We start from the raw sequence: 12,829 nt of genomic DNA, 5'->3' as shown, positions 1-12,829 counted from the left end.
ACACACACGCACACACATACATATATACTGTATATAGTAGGGGGTTCACCCCCTGCTCACATCATTCGCCAAACCTCCCCGGCCTGCACTACGTGCCAGCCACTTCGCATCTCTGCCACTCGCGTTGTGAAGACGGGGGGCTGAACGTACCCTAAGGAGACGCGGTCGCTCCTCCGAAACTCCCTCTTAAACGGTGATACAATGGGAAACAAAGACAGTTTTTTTTTTACCTCCTGTTTGCTCGATGAGCTGCTGGTGCAGTGCTTCGATCATTTAAAAGCCTGTACAGCTGCTGTCCTACTCTTTGTCTTTTATTTCCGGCCCTGGGCATGGTTAAATTTCTTGGCACAAAGTCTTGTCTCGCGGGATGTGAGTTCTTGATATTTTTTAGTTTATAATCTAAAAACGGAATAGAATCTGAAAATCTAACATCACATTAAAGTTCAATTAATTCTGAAAAGAATGATACTAAACAGGGCGGCACGGTGGCGCAGTGGGTAGCGCTGCTGCCTCGCAGTTGGGAGATCTGGGGACCTGGGTTCGCTTCCCGGGTCCTCCCTGCGTGGAGTTTGCATGTTCTCCCCGTGTCTGCGTGGGTTTCCTCCGGCGCTCCGGTTTCCTCCCACAGTCCAAAGACATACAGGTTAGGTGGATTGGCGATTCTAAATTGGCCCTAGTGTGTGCTTGGTGTGTGGCTGTGTTTGTGTGTGTCTTGCGGTGGGTTGGCACCCTGTCCAGGATTGGTTCCCTGCCTTGTGCCCTGTGTTGGCTGGGATTGGCTCCTGTGACCCTGTGTTCGGATTCAGCGGGTTGGAAAATGGATGGATGGATGATACTAAACATATATATGTAGGTTTTAAAATAAGCCCAATTTAAAGCGTGGCAAAAAACGTGACATAAAATCGTTGCACTTATAGTTTTAGGAATTTATATGTAGAGAGTAGATATATATATATTGTGACAGACAGGGGGCGCTATCGCTCCCTTGAACCCTCAGATCAACCCTCAGACACCAGATAAAAGTCCAGATGTTTATTTGATATAATAATAAATGTGCACAAGCACCTCCACCTCCACTATACTCAATAATAAATCACTAATAATCACAAATAGACAATAATCATAATCCTCCACCTCCCAGCAGCTCAGTCACCCTTCCTCCCAACTCGGCTCGTCCGTCTGTGATTTCCCAGAGTCCTTTATAGTCCTTGACCCAGAAGTGTTTCTCTCCATCAGCCCATGTGACTTTCTATCACTTCCGGGTCAGGTAAAAACTTCTCCTTTTCTTCAGCCCGGAAGTATATAATTTCTTGTGTTCCCGTGACTTGGAAATACGTCCGGGCTATATGGAAAGTACAAGTCTTTGGGCCTCCCTGCAGCGTCCCTGGTGGCCCCCACGGTATCCAGCAGGGCTTTGAAGAAAAACTCCAAGGTCCATGATGCTCTGCTGGAACTCAGGGCACCTCCACGTTGCCGGGAGGGCTCCATCTTGCAGCATGGGGGTATTGGCCAGGATGAATGGTATATATATATACTTATATATATATATATATATATATATATATATATATATATATATATATATATATATATATATATATATATATATATATATATATATATATTCTTATACAGTATATGAAGCTGTAACAGAATGAATTATTAAACATTAGGAAAAGCATTTACTGTAACTCAAGGATTAACTATATGTAACTTAAAGCTTAAGCACATGACATATCTGCCACCAATGTAATTTTCCAAAGGTCAGAATGATATAAATGAGTAACCAACACCACTTTAGAAAGCTGGGATAAACTGATGGAAAAGCCCATACACTTCTCCTATCAAGCATTGCTAAGATCAATGGGAGAGTCCTTCTAAATCCTTCTGGAGTGAGATAGGTACCACTAACAAACCCACATCATTCTGTTGAAAAGATCTCTCAGCCAGGTCAGGAACCATCCATCCAAACCATGCCAGCCAACCTATGTTGTCTATTATTATATCACTAGACCCTATCTTCGAGCCCATGGTTTTATTATCAGTGCTATTGTGATGATACACATCTGTACTTGTCGTTCCTGCACAGGACCACACGGTAATTGACTAGAATCTTTGCATGTCTCACTGATATAGCAACCTGGATGAAAAAACACCATTTTCATCTCATCCTGGCAAAAAAGACCTTGTTTCTCAGAGTCTGAGAGTCCTTTTGGTGCCTTTTTGCAAACACCAAGTAGAAATTTCTGTGTCTTTACTGAGAAGAAGCTGCTATCTGGCTACTCTTCCATTAAACTCAGATTAATGGAGAGTTGCATGAAGGTTTTTCTTCTGGGTGTTTCTTCCATCTCTACATGTGTTCTTTGCAGCTGAGCTAGAAAGGCCATTAGGGTTATTTTCCAAAGATTTCACAGTTCTCCTGGGTGGCCAACTCTAGGAAGATTCAACGTTGCTCTAAACTTCCTCTATTTGTAAATTATGGCTGCCGTTGTGCTCTTGGGCACCTTCAATGCTGCAGAATTTTGTGCAGCCTTATGCAGGTCTGAGCCTCGAGAAATCCCTGTCTCTAAGCTCTGCAGGCAATTCCTTTGACTTCATAGCCTTTTCCTTATCACCTGTGGTACTGTCTATAGGCAAGTGTGGGTTTCTCCTAATCATTTGCAATCAATTGAATTGACTACAGGTAGACTTCAGAAAAGGTGCAAGAACACCTCTATGATCATTATACTCCTTGGTTTTAACCCTGAGAGTGACTCGGGCTTGGAATTTTATGTAAGTACATTTAAGCCCGAGTCAGACATGGGGTGACATGTAATGACCTACTTTACTGTAGGATTTCTTACACATAATCTTGCCCTTCTTACCTTCATAGTGGGAGTGGGTTCTCCTTTGGAGAATCGCCGCTAACACTCTTTGCAGTGAGGGGAGTGCACCTTAAAGAATGACTGTTGACGTCCTAATGGAGCTAAGTCATTGCTTACACAAACCAACCCACAGGAATCCATCACAAGACTCTTTGCCCATTTGCGTTTCACAATGTAAACACTATAACCCCAGGAGATTATGGGTCGTGACCCACAGATTAAGAAACTGTGCTTTACAATGTTGGTATGAATATCTCTCAGGGCCGCCTTCTACTGGATATATAACATCATACTACAAAAAATGTGAATATTTCTAAACATTTTGTAACTCATCATTATTCACAAGTGGGGTGGAGCCCTTGACCAAAACACAAAGGTGTATAAACGAGTAGCTGTAAAGCCAGTTTAGAACAAACTGAAGCTGAACCTTTAGTTGAATCACGCAATAGGGATGACTTACTGATCACATGTTGACACATGGGTTTTTAGACTGATGCATACGGAAGTGTATGACTAATACACCATGATATCTCTGGTGAATTTAGTTGGCTGAAGGTTCAGAACGGTGCAAGTAGCTGTGTGGCAAAAAGGCAGAATAATTGTGATTGAGTTCAAGGACAAGAAAGACATTAGTCCCCTTAGCACAGTTTAAATGTAGTCCTGTCCTACTTATTGTTGTCCATCATCCCCCAAAATACAATGAGTCTTTCTTAAGTGAATGAATTCTTGCTCTTTCTGGACTGTTTTGATTTGGTGCATCATGTTGATTTTCCTACTCACTCTGGTGGTCATATATGAGACATGATCTGTACATCTGGCTTATCTGTTGCCAACAGTGTAGCAGTATAGCAGTGATCTGGGCCTCTGTGATCATAAAGTCTTACTTTTCACTGTCTCATATCCTCTTTCTCCTGTTATCTCTAAACGTAGTATTTCTTTCAGAAACCTTAAAAATATCTGTCCCTCTATCCTTGCTGGATTCATTTCTGTCTTCTCCTATTCCACCAACATTAGATAGTCTTGTTGACTAGTATAACTCAGCCCTTCATTCAGCACTAGAGAAATCAGCTCTTTTAAAACATAAGGAGATTTCTTTTAAGCATTCATCTCCATGGTACAACAGAGAATTAAGTTATATGAAAGCAGCTGGCTGACACCTTGGAAGAGCGTCACGTAACTCTGGCCTCACTGTGCACATCCAGGCTTTCTCTGACCCCTAAAGGGCTTACAGGGATGCATTAACTGCAGCCAAGAACACGCATTATGGGCAGAATAATAGACAGTCGCCATGATAACCCAAGGGTTATGATTTCTGTAGTTAATAAACTACTTCAACCTGCATCTGTCCTGTTTACCTTCTCTACTCAAGTCTGTGAAAAATTCCTCCCCTTTTTCTGTAATAAGATTAAAATTCTATATAAATCCACTAACATAAATCCATCATCTCTTTATATCTTTCCCTGTCTTCCCTCAACATCCAGCTCCTTTTTTAAATTCTCACTAATCAACTCAGCATCTGTTAATGACCTGCTTTGTAAGATGACGCCGACCATTTGTGTACTGGAACCCATCCACACCATACTTCTTAAATCCTAACTTCATGCCATAATCCTAACTGTTAAAACAATAATCAATACATCCCTGGGCACTGGCTTTGTGCCAGTCACGGTTCAAATCAATTTTGTAACCCCAGTGTTAAAAAAGTCTGATTTTGATACTGACTGCTCTGCTTCGGGTAACCAATGATTTGCTTATGGCAGCAGTCTCCTGACAAACCAGCATATTAATTCTGTCAGAGCTCAGTGGAGCTTTTGAAACTTTCAGACATGACCTTCTACTGTCCAGAATGGAGAACATGCTGGGTATCTCTAGCACTGCCCTCCAGTGATTTAAGTCCTGTCTGACTGATAGGCAAGAGTTTATTAGTCTTGGCAACAGAAGATCCAGCTCAGCGCCAGTCACACAAGGAGTCCCTCGGGGCTCTGTCCTCGGCCCTCTGCTCTTCTGTATCTTTTATGCTTCCCATTCACCATATTATTTGTAGCTTTGGACTGGATTGTCAGTTTTATGCAGATGATACTCAACTCTATTTCAGTCTTAAAAGTGTTAAAAGCTTTCTCAGCTCAAACTTGCCTGAGTGAAATTAAAAACTGGATGGAGCAGAACTCTTTAAAATTAAACTGTAACAAAACTGAACTTCTGCAAATTGGCACTAAGGTGCAATTTAAGAAAATGAGCTCCTTCTCATTCACTCTTGATGATGATCTCATCAGACCTTCTTGTAATGCAAGGAATCTTGGTGTCATTTTTGATTCCTCCCTTTCTTTTTCAACCCACCCAACTTTCTTACTTTCACCTCTGCAACATACCTCATGTTTGCTCATTCTCCTCTTTTTCTAGCACTTGTCCCTGCTTTTATCACATCCCACATCGATTATTGTAACTCCCTACTAGCAGGTACCACTTCTAATCTTACATTAAGGCTCCAGTGGATTCAAAACTCTGCTGCAAGAGTCCTGACATGGACCAGCAACAGCGAGCACATCACAGCCATTATGCTTTGGCTCCACTGGCTCCCTGCGTCTTACAGGATTGAATATAAAATTCTATTATTAACCTACAAAGCTTTAAATGGCCTCACACCGGACTACATCAGTGACCTTCTCCATCACTCTGCTCCTGTTCGCTCTCTAAGGTTCTCTGATGCTGGCCATCTTGTTGTGCCCTATACTAACCTGCACTCTATGGATCACAGGGCCTTGAAACTTTGGAAAGACCTCCCGAAATTAATGATATCAGCTGACTCCATTCATTCCTTTAAAAACAACTTAAAGCTCATCTGTTCAGGAAGTAACGTAACATTCTGCCCGTTTCTTTCTATTTACCTCTCTGTCCAGATGCTCAGGGTAATTTATGTGTGTGTATTGTGTGTATGATAATTGATGTGATTTGTTCAGGCTTTTCTTTTAGTATTGAATTTAATATTTTACACTGCTTCATATCTCCTGTATTTATCTGTTTAGTGTTCTATGCAGAAATATTTGTATTCACTGTTACATATTCCCTTCTGTTTCAATAAGCACCTTGATCATGGGAAAGGAGTTATGTAAATTCTTCTTTGTTTTTCTTTTGGTTGTTCCTGTTAGGGGTTGCCACAATGGATCATCTTCTTCCATATCTTCCTGTCTTCTGTATCTTCTTCTGTTACATCCATCACCTGTACGTCCTCTCTCACCACATCCATAAACCTCCTCTTAGGCCTTCCTCTTTTCCTCTTACCTAGCAGCTCTATCCTTGACATCCTTTTCCCAATATACTCAGCATCTCTCCTCTGCACATGTCCAAACCAACACAATCTTGCCTCTCTGACTTTGTCTCCCAACCGTCCAACTTGAGCTGACCCTCAAATGTACTCATTTCTAATCCTATCCATTCTCATCACAACCAATGCAATTTTTAACATCTTTAATTCTGCCACCTCCAGCTCTGTCTCCTGCTTTCTGGTCAGTGCCACTATCTCCAACCCATATAACATAGCTGGTCTTACTACTGTCCTGTAGACCTTCCCTTTCACTCTTGCTGATACCTGTCTGTGACAAATCACTCCTGACACTTTTCTCCATCCACTCACCCTGCCTGCACTCTCTTTTTCACTTCTCTTCCACACTTCCTATTACTCTGTACTCTTAATCCCAAGTATTTAAACTCATCCACCTTCGCCAACTCTCCTACTTTCATCCTCACCATTCCATTTCCACCGCTCTCTCATTCACACACATGTATTCTGCCTTGTTCCTATTGACCTTCATTCTTCTCCACTCTAGAGCATATCTCTACCTCTCATCGACCTGCTCCTTACTATCACTACAGATCACAATGTCATCAGCAAACATTATAGTGAACAGGGACTCCTGTCTAATCTCGTCTGTCAACCTGTTCATCACCATTGCAAAAAAGAAAGGGCTCAGAGCTGATCCCTGATGTAATCCCACCTCCACGTTGAATGCATCCGTCGCTCCTACCGCAGACCTCACCACTGTCACACTTCCCTCGTACATATCCTGTACAATTCTTACATACTTCTCTGCCACTCCCGACTTCCTCATACAATACCACAGCTCCCCTCGAGGCACCCTGTCATATGCTTTCTCCAGGTCCACAAAGACACAATGCAACTCTTTCTGGGCTTCTCATACTATAACGTCTGTGGTGCTCTTTCCTGTCATGACAATATACTGCTGCTCACTAATCATCACCGAGCTTCTTAACCGAGCCCACTACTCTTTCCCATAACTTCAGTTTTATCCCCTGTAGTTACTACAGCTCTGCACATTCCCCTTATTCTTAAAAATCGGTACCAGTAAACTTCTGCTCCACTCCTCAGGCATCCTCTCACTTTCCAAGATTCCATTAAACAATCTGGTTAAAAACTCCACTGCCATCTCTCCTAAACACCTCCATGCTTCCACAGGTATGTCATCTGGACCAACGGCCTTTTAATTTTTCATCCTTTTCATAACTGTCCTTACTTCCTCCTTGCTAATCCATTGCACTGCCTGATTCACTATCTCCACATCATCCAACCATCTTCTCTCTCATTCTCTTCATTCATCAACCTCTCAAAGTACTCTCCTCGCTTGTGAGTACGTTTCCATCTTTATCCTTTATCACCCTAACTTGCTGCACATCTTTGCCAGGTTGATCCTTTGCCTAGCCAATCGGTACAGGTCCTTTTCTCCCTCCTTAGTGTCCAACCTCTCATAAAACTCATCATATGCCTTTTCTTTAGCCTTCGCCACCTCTCTCTTCACCTTGCGCCTTGTATTATCGTAGTATTTCCCACTACTTATCTTTACCTGTTTTCTCAAGGGTAAGTGTACTCATCATGTCCGTTATCGGTTGGTCTACTTTTGCACTTTAAAATTATCACACACATACATAGCTATACACATACACACAGACCTTAACCACAACAGTGCCCCATGAATGACACACACACTGATTAACCTCTAGCACTTTAAACCAGACAAGTGCTTTAGGAATAACACAGCCTGTCACTCTCTCAGCACTTCAAGAGACTTACTTATTATCAGCACGAACAGCATACGATGTTTTAATAATATCTCAGACCCAAATATTACTTTTGGTCTACAAGAATACATTTAAACATACAAAGGCTCAGCATTCTTGACAATAGGCCATTTATCTGTCAAGAATGCCTTACTTTACATACTGTTCCCAACTATTGTGTGGAGCTCTCACCCTCAGCCTTAATAAACCTCGCAGCACAAAGTTAGTGACAAATCTCTGGCTGCACCAGGTGCTCAAAGAAATCTTATTACTTCAATCACTCTATAGACATTAAGACAAAGCATAGAAAGTTAAAAGTAGCATGGTATTTATTACAGGAATAATAATAATACCACTGAAACAAAGAATAATAGAAAATAGGACTGATAGAAAAGTCTGGATATATATAGTCTTTAGAAAAAGCTTACAAAAAAGTTACAGATGACAAGGATGAATGTCCCAGGGCGCGTTTGATTAACAATCGATGTTCATGAAAATGCTGTTAACTGACGATCGGATGAAAACTGGTCATACGTGTCTTTGTTTTCTCTTCTGATATCGCTCTTCCATCATCGCTGTTTCTCTTCTTCTGACGTTGCTTTCAAATGAGGCATATTTATTATAAAATGTCATGCCGTGGTTTCACAGCACATGATTGTTGCATGCACCTAATTGGCTGGCTGTCAATATGATGGATGAATTTTGCTCAAACTCTTTAATCTATCTTTTCCCAGATAATAAAGTTTTTTGATATTGCCTTAAACATCGGCATGTCCTCCTTTCCCAGGCTGTAAACCAAATTGTTGTCCCAGATGTCCATCCATAAAGTAATCAATAGCCTGAGGTATCAACTCAGTCTTCCTTTCCCAGGCTGTAAAACAATTTTAGCACTATGCCGTGAACAACTGTTATAAAAGTGAGGTGTAAGGGAAGAGGATGTGCCTTTTTTATTATAATGCCAATACAAGTGTCCTACATCTGAATTCATCTTGTTGGGATTGAGCAAAATATAATAATAAAAATATAGAGAATAACTTGTAGATTTTATACACCATAACACCCCTTATCTCCTTGTACTCTTGTCTATTTCCGCATCTCTCTGACTATGCCACTTCTTCTTCACCATCCTCTTCCTCTGTATACTCTCCTGTACTTCCCCATTCCACCACCAGGTTTCCTTTTCCTCCTTCCTCTGTCCAGATGTCACGCCAAGCTCCCTTCTTGCTGTCACCCTTACTACATCTGCTGTAGTTTCCCAACTGTCTTGTAATTCTTCACTGCCACCAGTGCCTGTCTTACCTCCACCCTAAACTCAACCTTGCAGTCTTCCTTTTTCAAATTCCACCATTTGATCCATGGCTGTGCTGTCACTCTCCTCTCTTCTTGATCTACAACATCATCCTACAGACCACCATCCTATGCTGTTTAATTACACTTTCCCCTGCCACCACTTTGCAGTCTTTAATCTCCTTCAGATTGACTCTTCTGCATAAATGTAATCTACCTGTGTGCATCTTCCTCCACTCTTGTACATCACCCTATGTTCCTCACTCTTCTTAAAATATGTATTCACCGCAGCCATGCCAATCCTTTTTGCAAAATCCACTATCCTCTGATCTTCTTCATTCCTCTCCTTTACACCATACCTACCCATCACCTTCTGATCTCCTCTGTTCTCTTCACCAACATGTCCACTGAAATCCGTTTCAATCACCACTCTCTGTCCTTTGGGTACACTGTCCATCACTTCATCCAACTCACTGCAGAAATCTTCTTTCTCATCCATCAAACACCCAACTTGTGGGCATATGTACTAACAACATCATCATTACACCTTCAGTTTCCAGCTTAAAATGCAATATTATTATTATTGTTTTTATTATTATTATTAACTGTCAATGTTCATGTCAGGGAAAATGTGGAAATTAATAGCTTGGTGCTGTGGTAGTCTAAAATAGCACAATGGGCTTGTCGATCATTTGGGTCAGACACTGACATTCTACCCTCTCATGTGCAAACAGCAAAAAGATTATAAGAAAAGTGTGCAAAGAAACCACATCTACTGTACTGATGGTGACATCGGAATGTGTTAAGATCAATGTTCAGTTTGTTATTAATGATTGTTCCTAGATATTTGTATTGCTCTACCATCTTCACTGTCTCCTCTTTAATTATGGTTAAGACAGTGGATGGTGGGGAGCACCTGAAATTCACAACCATATCTTTTGTCTTAGAAATATTAAGTTGTAAATTAGAGTGATCATACCATTGTTCCATTCATTGACAATAGTTCCTGTCTGTCTTCCTTATCTTGTAAAAGACTGAAAATGACAGAGGTCAGGTCAAGTTGGATAGCATTCACTGGTACTGCATGCTGCCGCAACCAACACACAACAAAACAGCTCGGGATCCCAGTTGGCAATCCCCAATGCAGACACACAGTTCAGTCCCATCCTCCAAAAATGATGCTAAATGGGTGTTCCTCTTGGCCTAGTCCAACAGCTCAGGTCTTCAAAAATGAGGATCCTGCGAGAAGGATCACACTCGGGGAATCACACCACATGGCCATAGTGCTGCAATTTACGCTTCCTCACAATGCTGGTAATGTGCCTCATTCAGGACTCCATGAGCAACCACTCATTCGACACAAAGTCAAACCACTGGTACCGAAGGATTCTCTGAAGAGACACAGTACTGAAGGAGCCAAGTCTTTGTCTCAGGTCACTGGATAACATCCATGTCTCACATCCATTTCGCAAAACAGGAAGCACTAGGACTCTAAAGACTTGGACCTTCGTCCTTTTGCACAGATATTGGGAGTGTCATACACCTCTTTCAAGCAACCTCATGACCCTCAATGCTCTCCCCATCAGTTTACTGACTTCATAGGAAGAGTCACTAGAGACATGAATGTTGCTGCCGAGGTAAGTAAACCTCTTGACGAGGTTGACACTCTCTCCACAGACAGACGTACTGTTGATGGCCATGCCTAATAGGTCTAAAGGCCTGGATGTTGGTTTATATCAGGACACTCGCAAGCTCAAACTCTAAAAGTCCTTGCTCAGTCTCTTGAGAGCCCCAATCAGAGCTCCATTGACTAAGCAAAGATCATAGTATCATTGGCAAAGTCCAAATCAGCGAATCTTTCTTCACCAACATATGCCCCACAGCAGCTGGGCCCAATGACCCGTCCAATACTCAGACCATGAAAGCATTGAACAGAGTAGGAGCAAAAACACACCCCTGACAAACCCCAGAATCAACTGGGAAAAACGCAGAGATTCTGCCTCCATCTGCACAGCACTCACAGTACCAGTGTACAGACTGGCCATGATTTCCAGCAACTTTGGGGGGATCCTGCGAAGTTTCATGATGTCCCACTGAAGTGCTTGAACACTTTACGAAACTTGAAAAATGCTGCAAAGAAACTTTGCCGATATTCACATTTGCGCTCAATGAGAACCCTCAGTGTTATGATGTAGACTTCTTAGGTGTAAAACCAGACTGCTCCAGTCACTGGTAGGTGAGCAAGTGATCATGGATCCTATTGAGGATGACTCAAGCAAGGACCTTACGTGGCACGGGAACAGTGTTATCCCCCTGTAGTTGACACATCCAGGTGATTACCCTTCCCTTTCCAGATAGGGATGACAAGTCCCATTTTTCAGTCAGCTGGGGTGATGCCCCTTCTCCCCAAATTGAAGCAAATATTGTTTGCAATGCCACCCTGGAGAATTTCAACTGGATACCACTGATCCCTACAGCCTTCCCTACCCACAGCTGGTTCACCACCTGTGCAGTCTCAGTGAGATTAAGTGGTTCACAGCTAATTAGAAGATCATTCTCAAGAACCATGGACCCAGAGATGTCCAAAGTCCTAGCCGGAGGATCAGCTTTAAACAGAAAGTCAAAGTAGCCAGCCCAGCGGGTCACAACTGTCACCCGCCCTAACTGTGACTCTCCGAGGATGACATAATCATCTGCAAATTTCAGGACATGTCTATCCTTGTGTAAACTCCTGCAGTCATTTGTATACCTCCAGGATAAACAAAAGAGGAGATGAACAACAACCTTGTGGAGTGCCAACAGGTGTACTTATCAGAGAAAGAGCCACTGACACTCACTCTTTGTGTTCTGTTTGTTAAAAAGTCCAGAATCCACTCCACCAAGTTAGGGTCCTAACAGAAATGATTTATACTTATCTCAACTAAAATGTGGGGCTGGTGTTAAAAGCTGACAAAAAGTTTATAAAACAGCAATTTTAAAAAAAAAAAGACAAAAACATTTTATTGAATTTATTAAAATCAATCAACATTCCATGTAAGCAAGTCAAATTTTACAAAATCAAACCCCACCCATCCTTCCAAGTGCTCATACAGTAAATTCAGAGTGCTGTTGTGGCGTCCTCCATGCCCCTCGTTGCTCTATAAGCAAATTGGTGAGGGTCCAGAAGAGCCTTAGTTTTGTTAAATATTAATTAACTGCACAAAGGATTTTATGATAAGAGAAGTTAATGCCACTGGTCTAAAGTCACTTAATGCTTTGGGGTGTGCAGTTTTTGCCAATGGAATAACAATGGCCTATTTAGCTGGGCACTTTTTGTAAATCCAAGGACATTTCAGATATGGAGTGGAATATTGGAGAGAGTTCCTCTGCAGAGTAGTGAAGCAGAAAGCCACTTATTCCGCATGGACCTGAGCTTTTTTTGATTTTTGTTCATATAAAGACCTTTCTGCTTAAAGAATAGCTGAGTCCTGGCTCCAATCCTCCGTCTGTTCTTTTGCTGACTTAATTCTAAACCAAAATCCTGTGTTTCAAATCTTGAATAGAACTCATTCAGGTTTTGTGCCAACTCATAGTCAATTTAGACCCCCGTCACATCGACGCAGTTTTTG

The sequence above is a fragment of the Erpetoichthys calabaricus genome, chromosome 3, assembly GCF_900747795.2.
Source record: "Erpetoichthys calabaricus chromosome 3, fErpCal1.3, whole genome shotgun sequence".
Lineage (NCBI taxonomy): Eukaryota > Metazoa > Chordata > Cladistia > Polypteriformes > Polypteridae > Erpetoichthys > Erpetoichthys calabaricus.
This window is presented reverse-complemented; position numbering follows the sequence as displayed.